Below are 16,792 nucleotides of genomic sequence, written 5' to 3'. Positions count from 1 at the left end.
TTTAGCGCACGCGTGCATGTGACTGTGTGGGCTGAGACCAGGGAAGCATAGAGGGGGAGGGGGGATGGGACAACAGAAGGGCTTGTGTCAGGACCTATCGCAGCCCCTTCATCCCTTAAACCCTGAATATACACCGCCCCACGCATGTTTATGGAGGGCTGCTGCAGTGGTTTGTAAAGAATGTGGAGCTACGGCCAGGCTTAAAAATGAGTGCCCTATCTTCAGTGTCCCACGATACAGCATTATACAGGCCGATATACAATGAAAACCATTGGGGAAAGGGGTTGGGGAAAGGGGGATGTAAACTAGTTATTGTCATCTTGACAACAAGTTGGTCACCAAGGCACAAGTAACTTTAGTACCTGGCTTGAGGATTTCACCACTTTGATGACAATGCTTTAAATACAATATTTTTCTCTCTTTTTTAGATTGACAATGGATAACTTTGACTTTGTCAAATTATTGAATTACTCTAACATTTTGATACATCATGTTTGATACATTATTTATTACTGATAGCCCATGTCTCACACAGTCATACTTACATTCTCCGTTATGTTTATAACATAATTCGTCTTTATTGAGGGTTCTTTATGAATAAGCACCATAAAGGTTTTTATCTTTTGGATTAACATTTATTTTCAACAATATACAATAACCTACACACATACTGGAGGATCATATCACAGATATCAGCAATCATGAAAATCCACACAGAACAAAAGTTCACATCACCATTCCTTGTTCCTTAACAGATTCTACCCACAATCCATAAGACTGAACAATTAATCAAATGGCCACCCAGACTATTTACATTGACCTCCCCTCTCCATTTGTTTTTACACTGCTGCTACTCACTGTTTATTCTGTATGTATAGTCACTTTACCCCTACCTACATGTACAAATTACCTCTAACCTGTACCCCTGCACACTGACCCAGTACCGGTACCCACTGTATATAGCCTCGTTATTGTTATGTTTTTGTGTTACTTTTTATCGTTTTTTACTTTAGCTTATTTGGTAACTATTCTTGAACTGCACTGTTGGTTAAGGGCTTGTAAGTAAGTATTTCACAGTGAGTATTTCCCACAACACCTGTTGTATTCGGCGCATGTGACAAATACGGTTTGATTTGATTTACATCCCCCTTTTCCACAACCCTTCAATTCAGGAAGTCTGAGGAGAGCTCCTGACAACCCTCTAAATCCCTACAGACTCCACAACCCCTTACCACAGAGAAATAAATACATATATAAGAAATATGGGCATCAAATATGATTCCATCCATCACAAAGAGACTATTATTAGTTATCTGTTTTAAGAACTATAGAACTATTTGCAAACTGTCAAGAGTTTATGTCTTAGTTACACATACACATAATAATGATCGTACAGGGAGGAAGTAGGAGTTAACAATGCAATTTCATCATGGTATATTACTATAGAAGAAAATGTCCTCCACAAGTAGGTGAATAAATGTTTTGTTAAGATCCATCCCACACTTCAATTGTGGCGGCCTGAGCTTTGTTAATCACAGTCACTGACTGCTCTATACGAGCAATATTTTATGAAATATAATGGATTGTGGATGTGATAACCACCATAAAGCTGTTGAACAAAGAAGGAAATCAAATTGTGGGTTATCGATATCGCCCAATCTAGATACACTTAGGTTCCGTAGATTTTTCACATCACCATTGCAGGTAGCCTAGTGGTTAGAGCGTTGGGTCAGTAACCGAAAGGTTGTTGGATCACCCGGGCTGACAAGGTAAAAATCTGTCCTTCTGCCCCTGAGCAAGGCAGGTAACTGTTCCCTGGGTGCCAAAGATGTGGATGTCAATTAAGGCAGCCCCCACACCTCTCTGATTCAGGGTGGTTGGGTTAAATGCAGACGACACATTTCAGTTGAAGGCATTCAGTTGTACAACTGACTAGGTTACCCCCTTTCCTTTCCCGTTCCCAGTTATTCATTAATCAGAAGTGAGGAGCAGAGCAGAGGCATAAGAGCACCTCACACAACAAGAAGAGACAGGATCAGAAACATGAACAACACAAAGTAGGTCATTGCTCTTGCTCTCTTTCTTCCACTCTTCCTCCCCCTTAGTCATGTCCTTGAAGCTCCAATGGATGAAATTAACAGCTGCACCCCCAACATCTGGACTGAACTCCTGGCTGTCAGAGACATGGTAGTGGAGCAACGCATAGTGCTGAGAGACACAGATGTCAATTTGAGCGCCACAGAGGGTGTGGTGGACAAACTCAGGATATACTGATTAATGAAGGTACAGTCAGATATATATAAAGTCAACTACTGTTGTCATTGGTTTGTTTTATTTTATAAATATCCTTCAATTATTTCTGTCATTATAGCCATGGAGGCCAGGCTGAAAGTGAGTGGGGGCTTGGTAACTGGACTGGAGAAAGAAATGCCAGGTACTGTAATGCACAAAGCTAGATTTGGATAACTATTACGTTTTTTTGTCTGACAGATGGAAGTAACTAACATTTCTTGCTATTTCGTAAAAAGAAGTGCTGCCATCAGTACAGTACTTTTTGGTAAGGGTCCTTGCCCTGAGTCCACAGAGAGGTCAGCAGTGGTGTTCTTTGCTGCACTATGTAGCACCATAGGGCCTTCTGACCAAGATGGACCTTGATCAGAGAGGTGACCAAGAACCCAATGACCACTCTGACAGAACAGAGTTCCTTGACTGAGATGGGAGAACAGTTTCTACAGCACTTCACCAATCTGGGCTTTATGGGAGAGTGGCCAGACGAAGCCACTCGTGAGAAAAAGGCACATGACAGCACACCTGGAGTTTGAAAAAAGGCTTGTGAAAGACTGAGGTCATTAGGCAAAAGATTTTGTGGTCTGATAAGACAAAAAATTGAACTCTTTGGCCTGAATACAAATCACTATGTCTGGAGAAAACCAGGCACAGCTCATCACCCGTCTAACACCACCCCTACTGTGAAGCATGGTGGTGGCAGCATAATGCTATGGGGATGCTTTTCAGAGGCAGGGACTGGGAGACTGGTAAGGATAGAGAGGAAATATTAATTGAGCCAAATACAGGCAAATTCTTGATGAGAACCTGCAAACAACTTTAGACTGGGATGAAAAACAATGCTCCAACAGGACAAGGACCTCAAGCATACAGCCAAAGCAATGCTGAAATGGCTTAAGAACAAGAATGTTAAAGTCCTTGAGTGGCCCAGCCAACGCCCAGATTGAATCTGTGGAAAGACTTAAAGATTGCTCTTCACCGCCACTCCCCATCCCGAACTTAACAGAGCTTGAGAAAGGGAATGGGAGAAAATCCCCAAATCCAGATGTGCAAAGACATACCCAAGATGACTCAGTTGTAATCGCAGCCAAAGGTGCTTCCACAAAGTATTTACTCAGGGGTGTGAATAATTATGTAAATAGGATATTCCTGTATGTCATTTTCAATACATTTGCAAAGATTTCTATAAAAATGTTTTCACTTTGTCATTATGGGGTACAGTGTGTAAAATCCATGTAATCAATTTTGAATTCAGGCTGTAACACAACACGTTGTGGAATAAGTCAACGTGTATGAATACTTTCTGAAGTTACTGTAGGTGTGTTCACTGAAAAGGTTAAATGGGTTTCCACTTTGCGATTACTGGATTTGGTCGTGGAACACAGCACATGATTTTAAGCATTTGCAAGAATTTCCAGAAGGTCCTATCTGCTTTCCATAACACATCTGATGATACTACACTAACTTCCCAATTCAGTCTCCCTGAAGCTAGAGGTTGGGGAGAAGGTGTATGTTAAACTCAGGAGTGGAGCAGTTGCTTTTGATGATGTTACCACTTTTAGTGTCTATCTTCTGTTTCAAATGAGAAAGGGGACACTCCTTGACAAGATTCACTACACACTCAAAGCCACAAGAGGGTAGAACACATTTCAAACTTTGCTTGTTTTTCCCCCTGATTTACAATCGCCATTTTACAGGTTTTACTATATCATGTCTTATACAGTATACAGTATAGTCAAATTTCCTCATCTGCTTGTATGCCGTCTATCAAGGTGTTTTGGTACTTCCCTTATGCACAGTGCCCCTGTGACAACAATTTTGGACCCCCTTGTGGCCCCCCTAAATGTGGAGTATGAAATAACTTTTACATAACTAATTTTTGCTATCGTTCTTTTTTTACATCCGTTATTAGACAGTGGCAATGAGGAACATGGTCTTTTGCCTGCTAATGCCTGCAGTGCAGTGAAGAAAACGATATGACAACAATAACGTCTAATGTAACTGGCCCCTCTAACAGTACAACTGGCCCCAGGTTGGCCCCCCCAGTTGAAATGGTCTAGAACCGCCACTGGTCTGGCTGTATTTTTACTTCTGATACTGTTGCCGATCATCATTCTCCGAAGTCGTCCTATAGTTTGGCCAAAGATTTTTTATAACTAACCCAAGATAAACCACAGTCTGTCGTTTCTAATCGGGACAAATGAGTCATATTGGACAGAACAAGCAAGGAGGTGGGCAGAGCCAAGCACAACCTAGCGAGATTCTATTGGTGTGTTCTAGCAAACATTTGTGTATTTCCATTAGGGAAGTAAGCGTGTGCAGTAACTCAATTTGTCTTTGCACCCCTTTGAAATAACACGATTTTTGAACACTTTGGCAAAGTTCTACAAAACCTTGTCCACTCTGTTCATAACATATTATAGTTTTAGGAACAGAAAACTGTATTGAGATCAAATGTTTAATCAATGAGAAAAGTTGCAGGATGTCGGCAAAAATCTATTCTCCCACTGCCGACAACAGGGCTTCCTCTCACTACCACAATTGGTAGTGAGTGTAAACGCCAAGCGTTTGCTTCACTTTTATACATCCGGTAAAATATCTGTCTCATTGTTCTATGTGTGGTGTGGCCACACAGGCCTATGCCAGTGGAGGTTCCTCAGAAGAGGAAGGGGTGGACCCTCCTCCTCAGTGAATTTCTTCATCAACAAAAACATTTTTAAACATTTTAAAAGTTATCCTTTTTAGATAAAACTTTACTTAATATATTCACATCACCAAATAATTTATTAAAACACACTGTTTTGCAATGAAGGTCTACAGTAGCCTCAAAAGCACTCTGTGGGGTAGCACCATGGTGTAGCCGGAAGACAGCTAGCTTCCGTCCTCTTCTGGGTACATTGACTTCAATACAAAATCTAGGAAGCTCATGGTTCTCATCGCTTTCTATAAACTTACACAGTAATTATGACAACTTCCAGAGGACGTCCTCCAACTTATCAGAGCTCTTGCAGCATGAACTGACATATTGTCCAGCCAATCAAAGGATCAGAGAATGCAAAAGATCTAAAAGCATAAGCTACAGCTAGCTAGCAAAAGAGAGAGATTTAGTCATTTTTTTCCACTTTCAGTTTCACTTACTTAGCTAGCAAATGCAGCTAGCTAGATTAGCCTACTCAAACACCCTGTTCAAACAGAGCGATGCTATGTTAGCTAGCTGGCTATGACTATCCAACACAACACATGATTCTTCCAAGTCAAGGTAAGCTATTGGTTTTACTAATTTATTGCCACCGGGGCCTGCCAGTGTGAGTGCTAAACTGCTTACACTGTAATGTTACTGCATGATTGTAGCAGGTTTACTAACTTGGTAGTTGAATTAGCTATGTTGACTATGATGTTACTTTAGCTAATACGGTGACAACGATGTAGGTTGTGTGAGGCGGTTATGATATGGTTTGGCTTGGAAAGGTTTTTTCACCTGGACACATACAGGCGATGTGTTGTGCATTGAAGTCCACAAGCGATTTTTATTTTATTTAACCTTTATTTAACTAGGCAAGTCAGTTAAGAACAACTTCTTATCCACAATGACGGCCTAGGAACAGTGGGTTAACTGCCTTGTTCAGGGGCAGAACGACAGATCTTTACCTTGTCAGCGCTGGGATTCGATCTAGTAACCTTTCGGTTACTGGCCCAATGCTCTAACCACTAGGCTACCTGCTACCCCAAAATGGGAAAAGGTGAGAGGAGGAGAGCGCATAGATGCAAGAAGGAACACAACGTGGCTGCTATGAAAGTGAACTGTTTACATGTGATCAGGGGTGTATTCATTCCGCAAATTCTGTTGAAAGAAAATCTTAAACAGAAGCAAACGGAACGAAGCGGGGATAAACAGACCTGAATTTGTCCAATAGAAACTCTCGTTTGCAACTGTTGGACTAATGATTATGCCCTAGATCAGCTAGATGCAGGCAAGAGTGTGCAAGGAGGTATTGAATGTGTCACTGTCTGTCACGTTGTAAACTATCATTCATAGGCTAGGTTGTAGCTACCTCATGATGGGTATAGGGAAAATGTTAGTATGATGTAGTAGCAGTGGTGTAAAGTACTTAAATAAAAAATATACTTTAAAGCGCTACTTAAGGAGTTTTTTGGGGTATCTGTACTTACTTTACTATTCATATTTTTGACTACTTTTACTTTTACTTCACTACATTCGTAAAGACAATTATGTACTTTTTACTCTATACACCCAAAAGTACTTGTTACATTTTGAATGCTTAGTAGGACAGTAAAATGGTCTAATTCACAGAACATCCCTGGTCATCCCTACTGCATCTGATCTGGCAGACTCACTAAACACATGCTTCATTTGTAAATTATATTTGAGTGTTGGAGTTTGCCCCTGGCTATCTGTAAATAAAAAAACTCGAATATGTGGTCATCTGCTTAATATAAGGAATTTCAAATTATTTATACTTTTACTTTTGATATTTAAGTATATTTTAGCAATTACATTTGTATTTGTATTTATTATGGATCCCCATTAGCTGCTGCCAAGGCATCAGCTACTCTTCCTGGGGTCCGGCAAAATTAAGGCAGTTTTACAATACATTCATAACCGATTTCACAACACACTAAGTGTGTGCCCTCAGGCCCCTACTCCACTACCACATATCTACAGCACAAAATCTATGTTTACATGTGTATGGTGCATATGTTATCATGCGTGTGTTATTATGCGAATTTAACGCTTCAATATAGCCTGAATACTTGTCATTCAACACAGTCTCACATTCAATTCGCGCATATATGTACAAAATGTATTTCAGCAGATTTCGTGCGTTTTTGTGCATTTTTGGGGTGGTTCAATTCGTTTGAAAATACACGAATTTCTGTGCTTAATTCGTGCGAAAAGACACGAATTTAACCAGTAGGCGACACAAGCCTTTGCAACAACCATATAGACGCGATAGTTTATATTTCATTTTTGTTCTTCTTAATGGCTAATTCAACGTCATGAATATACAGAAATGTTGTCTTTGTTTAACCATGTTTTAAAATGTGTCGTTGTATGCCTATATGTACTGCTTTAGACTTGCTGAACAGAATTTTTGAGAAAAGACGCACATTTACCTGCGACTTAATTCGTGGGAAATATTGTTTTATTAATGCCAATGCTGTTTTCTGTGCTTGATTTCGCTTAATAATTTGGATACTGGTGCACTTGTAATCAGAACGCCTTTTTGTCATTTAGGCAACCATACACGATTTTCTTCATAACCCATTTCATATTTTGTGGAGCCTAAATTACACCATTTTCTTCATAATGCATGTATTACATGTTAATGTAAAATAATGAATTATGTTGGCTTACACTTATGGCCTTTCCAAGGCCTTTCCATACCTTAAGGGAACATTTTAGCACTCGCCATATGGTTAGTGAGAAACGCCACATTGCAAATGTAAGGTCCCTTACTAGACGTCCTGCAACGTTTCTAAAATTCGCGGACGGCGTCGGGCCGTGAGCGGGGGAGAGATCTTTCAGGAAGTCATCAAACTAAATCTCTCGGACGTTCGGTTTCCGTTTTATAAAAATAACACATTTTGGTCATTTTTACGCAGTCTAGGAAATTCCCACCAGAGGGAAAATAAATAATATTGCAAATGCACAAGCACATTGCAAATGCATGTGGCCTTTTCTCCTAAACGGAAAATATTTCGAAGACGTAATGGACAGTTGGCCCCGAACAAGATGGCGTCGAGGCCTCAACACTTTTTGAGTTATGGCCATTTTTCTGGGATTAAAGGTCAAAAACGCAGTAGGGTTCTAATTTGACCGCTTCACGTCAAAGTACATAAGCATACGGTGTCAGGAAAAAAAGAACCAGCCATTTATCTATCGTAATTTAAGAGAAATCGTACATTGACAAATTGGTCATGTTCACAAAAAGGAGTTAAAAAAAAAAAAGTTACAGATCCAGTTGCAGTGTGTTCAGACAAACATTTTTTAAGTGGGTCTCGAAGCTCTGCCACTGCATCGCAGTGCTAGCTGCGCCACCAGAGTCTCTGGGTTCGCGCCCAGGTTCTGCCGCAGCCGGCCGCGACCGGGAGGTCCGTTGGCCTAGCGTCGTCCGGGTTAGGGAGGGTTTGGCCGGTAGGGATATCCTTGTCTCATCGCGCTCCAGCGACTCCTGTGGCGGGCCGGGGCAGTGCACGCTAGCCAAGTGGGCCATGTGCACGGTGTTTCCTCCGACACATTGGTGCGGCTGGCTTCCGGGTTGGAGGCGCGCTGTGTTAAGAAGCAGTGCGGCTTGGTTGGGTTGTGCTTCGGAGGACGCGTGGCTTTCGACCTTCGTCTCTCCTGAGCCCATACGGGAGTTGTAGCGATGAGACAAGATAGTAATTACTAGCGATTGGATACCACGAAGAAAAGGGGATAAAAGGATGGAGTGAAAAAGTACGGTGCTTAAAGACACACCAAGCCTGCAATGGCATTGCCATTATCTCCAGGCCGTGCCGAGTTCAACGAGATGCCCCGCTTGACCGTAGCTAGCTCGGTCTGAGTGCAGCGACAGGGACAAGAAGAAGGACCCAAATGACCCTTTAACCTCAATTTCATATTTTTTTGCTTTTGGGAGACAGAGAGAGAACCGTTAAGGTTAGAAGCACAATTTGACCTCAGGAACGTTCCTACGGTCCTCCCGATCTGTGCAAGCCTAACATTGACCGTGTGGCATTAACCCTTAATAGTTAAAAAAAGGTGTTTACATCAAACAGTTTACAATGACATCTCACCCCATAGGAATACATTGCCTGCTCCCCTAAATTCAACCTGAAGCCTATGTGGGTTAATAATGCCTTATGAACCTGTCTTCGATGACAATCCATCAGGCCACTAGGAGGTCTACCTGTGTCGATTCTAAGCTTCCTGGAGCAACCGGAAGTGGTTAAATCACCCTAAAAGTGTTTGCCATACCCAACCTGCAGTTTGAGAGAAATAGTGCATTCAACCCTATGTAAATCAGTGAGTTCTTAACGTATAGACTTAAAACTCAGGATTCTGTAAAAGCCCACTCCAATGAGGATATGTGTTTACTTTCAGCTTCCTGTGCCAACCGGAAGTGCCATAATTGGTGTCAAAAGGGCTGTTTCGAAGGGTTAAAAAAGTCAAATCTTTCCAAAACTTAATATATGTGAATAGGCAACCCTCATGAACTGTAAATCAGTCATTCATCCCATCAGATTTCAAGGAAAAATGTACACACCCACACAGAAAGGATGGAGTGACACACTGAGGGGCTTAGAGGCAGACAGTGCCTGCAATAGTTACTTTTGTTTGAACTTTTAAAGAACCGTCAGACCTAGAGTTCTGAAACTTTACAAACCTGTTCTAGAGCTCAGGTCGATTAAGCACCGTGAGTTATGTGGCTCTAGAAGGTTCTCGGACCGATAAAAAGCCTCGGTGCATTTGCATTGACTTCAATTCGTTTTGAGCATTACAAAATTGTGACATTTAGAAAAGTCCCAGAGTTGCAAGACTAGGTGCATTGAAACCGGCTCGGCCCATAGAGACGGACCCCGACATTTCTGTCCGATAGCTCATTCAAGGACCCCGTAGCAAGGCATGGAAAAAAGTGGAATTTCAGCACCAATTAAGGTTTTTGCTCGTACACCGAATGACCTATCGAGCCGAAACTTGGGATTTGAGGTCGCTTCACATAGGGCTAAACATAATGTGAAAACTGGACCCGCAGCTAGAACATAACTACGTATTATTTGTTTTATTATGGTTTAAATGGAAGGCGCTGTGAATTTTGGGCCTGCTCTGAAATATGTGATAGTTGGCTTCTAAACGAGTTGGAAAAAGTGAGTTTGGAGTCAGATGGTATCAGTTTGGTGTCTGAAAATATCTAATTGGCTGATGGACACTGACTTGCTAGTTGACTTTTGTGCATTTGCAATATGTTTCAACAGTGAAAAAACACCAAAATAGCATTCTGAAATCACCACTAAAAATGACATCACCATAGCCGTGCCGAGATCAACGAGATGCCCCGCTTGACCGTAGCTTGCTCGGTCTGAGCGCAGCGACAGTGAAATGAAGATGACCCTTGACCTACATTTCAAGTCTTTTGCTTTTGGGAGACAGAGAGAGAACTGTTAAGGTTTAGAAGCACAATTTGACCTCAGGAACGTTCCTAAGGTCTCTGTGCAAGCCTAACATTGACCGTGTGGCATTAACCCTTAACAGTTAAAAGAAGGTGTTTACATCAAACAGTTTACAATGACATCTCACCCCATTGGAACACATTGCCTGCACCCCTAAATTCAACCTGAAGCCTATGTGGGTTATGAATGTCTTATGAACCTGTCTTCAATGACAATCCATCAGGCCACTATGAGGTCTACCTGTGTTGATTCTAAACTTCCTGGAGCAACCGGAAGTGATAAAATCACCCTAAAAGTGTTTTGCCATACCCAACCAGCAGTTTGTGATATATAGTGCATTCAACCCTGTGTAAATCAGTCAGTTCTTAACGTATAGACTTAAAACTCAGGATTCTCTAAAAGCATACCCCGATCAGGATAGGTGTTTACTTATAGCTTCCTGTGCCAACCAGAAGTGCCTTAAAATGGGGTCATAGGTGCTGTTTCGAAGGTTTAAAAAAGTCAGATCTTTCCAAAACTTTAAATGTGTGAATCGGTCAACCCTCATGAACTGTAAATCAGTAATTTCGCTAAACAGATGTCAAAGAAAAGCTCTCTCACACACACACACACACACACACACACACACACACACACACACACACACACACACACACACACACACACACACACACACACACACACACACACACACACACACACACACACACACACACACACACACACACACACACACAAACATACACACACACAGCAAGGATGGAGTGAAAAAGTATGGTGCTTAAAGACACACAGAGCCTTAAATGCTTTTAGGGGGGATCCAGACTTCCATACCCGCTCTGGGAGCGCTATACTACCGCCCCAAATCAATGGGTGCTGGCCTGAGTGATTTATGGAGGTTTTCAAAAAATATTCTGTTTTTTCTTCTGGAAAATATTTTATGTTTTTTCTTCTCGAGTCAATGGCCTGAGTGATTTATGGAGGTTTTCAAAAAATATTCTAAGTCCAAACTTTTCATGCACCTGGTATTTTTTTGGGGTTACCAGGCGTCATTTTTCAAAACGGTTGAAATTGCTTTTAGGGGGCATCCAGAGTGTCACATGACCGGATGAGTTAACTATTCTTGTTCTTCTTGTAACTTTCCGGTAGGCTAGAAGCTTTCCGGTGTTTAGCTGCTCGACACAGGTCGACGCAGGTATTGCACTTGATTTATCGTTATCGTAACCGTAGGTGCAGCCAAGTGGAAATACGAAAGCTTTCTAGCTATTTCGCACTGACGGTAATTTTAACACAAGAACGTTTCTAGTGAAAAGGTGCTTACACTCAGAGCCATGTATTTACACTCAGCCACCCTAGCCTTATTACGGGTTAACGTTTTGGTAATTTTGGTTGGCCAACAAAATGTAAGACTACAATGACTGCATACGTTTCCCCAAATGTTATATGAAAAAAAAATGTTTTGTTATTGATGGACAATGGCAAGGCTGCCATTGTATTTTCAGTTACATTCTGTTCAATAAAAATGGTTTACACGTTTATTTTTTAAGAAATACATGGAACTACAACCGAATAAAACACCATTAACCATCATGCATTGCTTACATTCATTCTATCCTGAAAAGTCTGTTCAGTAAAATCGAAAACAGTACATATAGGCATAAAACCACAATGCTTTAATAGGGATTAAATAAAGACAATATATATATAACCTCTTATGGTTAAATGGTTAAAAAAAGACAAAATATCTATATATTCATAACGTAAATACAGGCGATCGCGTCTATGGTTGTTGCAACGGCTTGAGTGTCGCCTACTGGTTAAATTCGTGTCTTTTCGCACGAATTAAGTAGCACAGAAATTCGTGTATTTTCGCACGAATTAAGCACAGAAATTCGTGTATTTTCAAACGAATTGAACCACCCCAAAAATGCACAAAAACGCACGAAATCTGCTGAAATAAATTTTGTACATATATGCGCGAATTGAATGTGAGGCTGGGCTGTGTCATTTCACATTTTCTATGTATTACCTTTTACGTGTGGCATAAACACAACTAGTCACAATGTATATTTTTGTTCAGTATAATTCCAGCATCCAAACTGCGCAACAGCCATTCGATTAATGGAAAGAGACATCTGTTACAAAATACCGAAAGGTTTAATGACATTCTGGGATTGTCAAACCAGGCCTTCGATATGGAGTATGGAGGGATGTATTTTCTGTTCGTCAAGATTGACATACTCTACTTGATTGTGTTGTTGACAACTCAAACCATGATGATATACGCTCGAAGTTGTGAATCGGTATGCAGTTAGTTATGCATTGCTTATTGGCTGTGTGTGGTGCATTGGCACAGAAACCTGTTGGTGGAAAATTCATTGAATATATTTAATTTAATTATAAATATAGCATACAAATGTTGAATATCTGATTTTCCACAACTGATCATTGTCTGCAGCCAGCTATGATAGTAGTCTAATGTGGCAGGCAGGGAAAGTAAACTCGTCCATTGACGAAGGCGCACCCTCAATCTTCTGGCCCAGTAGCCCTGTGTGGCGTCGAATGTGCTACAAAACCATGCTGAAGTGGTAAAGTCGATATCCACGTTTATAAACAGGGTTGCTACAGCTTTCATTGATGGTGGTAATAATTATTTTTGTAGTTCATTTTACGAGGCGGGAGGGTGAGCAAATTATTTTACAGCAGGGGGGTGCTTTTTTTATGACACCTGGAGTTCGACCAGCTATCAATACAAAAATAGCAGTAGTTTATTCTTATGATCTCTCTAGGAGGTAAATAAATAGTCTACAATTGATTAGTCTGTTTTTTTTTCTAACTAGTGGAGGTGCATAAGCGGCACCCATGCACTTACCACAAGTTCCTTATTTTGCTAAGTTCGCCATATTGTATGCACATTGCTCTCCATTACTCTATTTTTGTATAATCATTTGTAAAATGCATTTGGAAAGTATTCAGACCCCTTGACTTTTTCCACATTTTGTTACATTACAGCCTTATGAAAGAGATTTGCGTCAGTTCAAATCTGGTATCAGGACAAAATGTGATTCTGAGTCACCAAATATACTTTTAATACTACTTTTAATTAAACTCAAGCGATAAATGGTAAATGTAATTTTCATATATACGGGTTCACTGTATCACCGCGCAGGGTAGAACAGGGAACTCTGGAATGTGCTCAAACAACAGTTTTTATACTATGACAGCTTTAGTTCCAACCCGTCCGTTGGCCTATCACAGTAGAGGCTGAGCCTGGTTTAAACTTTGCTCAGCCTATCGCTGGCACTCAGACTTGTCCCAGTCTCTTGGTGCTCGCATCTGTCCGCATCTGGTCGTTGGGTAGATTAGATCCGTCTTGTGTCTCACCCCAGATTCTACCCTTATTTGCTATTGTCCAGTGTCCTACCCTCCCTGGTTGGCCTAGAGATATGCACCCCTCCCCCCTCCAGATTGACCACAGCTTTTGCATCAAGGCACTCTATGTTGCTCAATCTTTACACACACACACACACATCTGCATTGTTATGTGTGTGTAACAAAACAATATTCATCTTCAAACAATATGGTAGCGGGCTATAGTGCATAAACATAAATCCTAAGACTTATTATAAAATTATTTAATTGTTTTCCTCCCTCATTAATCTACACACAATACCCTATAATAACGAAGCAAAAACATGTTTTAAAAAAAAAGAAAATGTATTAAAATGTAAAAAACTGAAATATCACATTTAGATAAATATTCAGACTCTTTACTCAGTAGGTGTTGAAGCACCTTTTGTCAGCGATTACAGCCTTAAGTCTTCTTGGGTATGCCACTACAAGCTTGGCACACCTGTATTTGGGGAGTTTCTCCCATTCTTCTCTGCAGATCCTAACAAGCTCTGTCAGGTTGGAAGGGGAGCGTCGCTGCACAGCATTTTCAGGTCCCTCCAGAGATGTTTGTTCAGGTTCAAGTCCGGGCTCTGGCTGGGCCACTCAAGGACATTCAGAGACTTGTCCCAAAGCCACTCCTGCGTTGTCTTGGCTGTGTGCTTAGGGTCATTGTCCGGTTGGAACGTTCGCCAGGCTGAGGTCCTGAGCAGGTTTTCATCAAGGATCTCTCTGTACTTTGCTCCGTTAATCTATTCCTTGATCCTGACTAGTCTCCCAGTCCCTGCCACTGAAAAACCTCCCCACAGCATGATGCTGCCACCACCAGGTTTCCTCCAGATGTGACGCTTAAGATGTGACGCCAAAGAGTTCAATCTTGGTTTCATCAGACCAGAGAATCTTGTTTCTCATGGTCAGAGTTCTTTAGGTGCCTTTTAGTAAACTCCAAGCGGGCTGTCATGTGCCTTTTATTGAGGAGTGGCTTCCGTCTGGCCGCTCCACCACAAAGGCCAGATTGGTTGAGTGCTGAAGAGATGGTTCTCCTTCTAGAAGGTTCTCCACAGAGGGACTCTGGAGCTCTGTCACAGTGACCATCAGATTCTTGGTCACCTCCCTGACCAAGGCCCTTCTCCCCCGATTGCTCCGTTTGGCCAGGCAGCCAGCTCTTGGAAGAGTCTTGGTGGTTCCACACTTCCATTTAAGAATGACGGAGGCCACTGTGTTCTTGGGGACCTTCAATGGTGCAGAAATGTTTTGGTACCCTTGCCCAGATCTGTGCCTCGACACAATCCTGTCTCTGAGCTTTATAGACAATTCCTTCGATCTCATGGCCTGGTTTGTGCTCTGACATGCACTGTCAACTGTGGGATCTTATATAGACAAGTGTGTGCCTTTCCAAATCATGTCCAATCAATTGAATATACCACAGGTTGGAGTCCACCTGATAGGTATCAGTCTGGTGTTTTCTGTAATGACCTTAGTGATCACTGTTTTACAGCCTGTGTTCGTAATGGCTGCTCAGTCAAACGACCTGTCCTGATTTGTTATAGATGCTTGCTAAAAAACTTTAATGAGCAATCCTTCCTTCATGTCCTGGCCTCATGTCAATATTTTCAGTGATATTGTTAACAAACACGCCACCATAAAGGAAATGAGAATTAAAAACAGATTTAGCCCCTGGATCGACCGTGATCTTGCAGGGTTACTCCACCTCAAGAATTGCATTTGGCGAAAGGCTTGGCACACACATACTCAGGCTGACTGGCTCTCATTCAGGCAAATGAGAAATAAGTGCACTCAGGCTTTCCGTAAGGCCAAAGTTAGTTACTTTATGGAGCAGTTCTCTCTCTCTGTGGTGCTAACCCCAAGAAGTTCTGGAAAATGGTTAAAGACCTGGAGAATAAACCCTCCTCACAGCTGCCCATGTCCCTTAAAGTTGATGATGTGGTTGTTACTGACAAGAAGCACATGGCTGAGCTTTTTAATCACCACTTCATTAAGTCAGGATTCCTATTTGACTCAGCCATGCCTCCTTGCCCGTCCAACATTTCCTCATCTCCCACCCCCTTCTTATTCTAATAATCTCCAAGCCTATCTCTGACCTTTTTAACCTGTCTCTCCTGTCTGGGGAGGTTCCCATTGCTTGGAAGGCAGCCACGGTTCGTCCTTTATTTAAAGTGGAGATCAAGCTGATCCTAACTGTTATAGGCCTATTTCTATTTTGCCCTGTTTATCAAAAGTGTTGGAAAAACTTGTCAATAATCAACTGACTAGCTTTCTTGATGTCTATAGTATTCTCTCTGGTATGTAATCTGGTTTCCACTCAGGTTATGGATGTGTCACTGCAACCTTAAAGTTCCTCAATGATGTCACCATTGCCCTTGATTCTAAGCAATGTTGTGCTGCTATTTTTATTGACTTGGCCAAAGCTTTTGATACGGTAGACCATTCCATTCTTGTGGGCCGGCTAAGGAATATTGGTGTCTCTGGCCTAGTTTGCTAACTATCTCTCTCAGAGTGCAGTGTTTAAAGTCAGAACATATGCTGTCTCAGCCACTGGCTGTCACCAACGGTGTACTCCAAGGCTTGATCCTAGGCTCCACGCTCTTCACAATTTACATCAACAACATAGCTCAGGCAGTAGGAAGCTCTCTCATCCATTTATATGCAAATTATAGTCTTATACTCAGCTGTCCCGTCCCCATATTTTGTGTTAAACGCTCTACAACAAAGCTTTCTCTACCCTTAACCTTGTTCTGAACACCTCCAAAACAAAGTTCATGTGGGTTGGTAAGAGGAATGCCCCTCTCCTCACAGGTGTGATTACTACCTCTGAGGGTTTAGAGCTTGAATAGTCACCTCATATAAGTACTTGAGAGTATGGCTAGACGGTACACTGCCCTTCTCTCGCTCCTCTTTCACCCCAGCTGCCAAACTAACCCTG

This window comes from Salvelinus fontinalis, chromosome 3, assembly GCF_029448725.1.
Source record: "Salvelinus fontinalis isolate EN_2023a chromosome 3, ASM2944872v1, whole genome shotgun sequence".
In the NCBI taxonomy this organism is placed as follows: Eukaryota; Metazoa; Chordata; class Actinopteri; order Salmoniformes; family Salmonidae; genus Salvelinus; species Salvelinus fontinalis.
The sequence above is the reverse complement of the archived record's forward strand: the minus strand, read 5'-3'. Positions refer to the sequence as shown.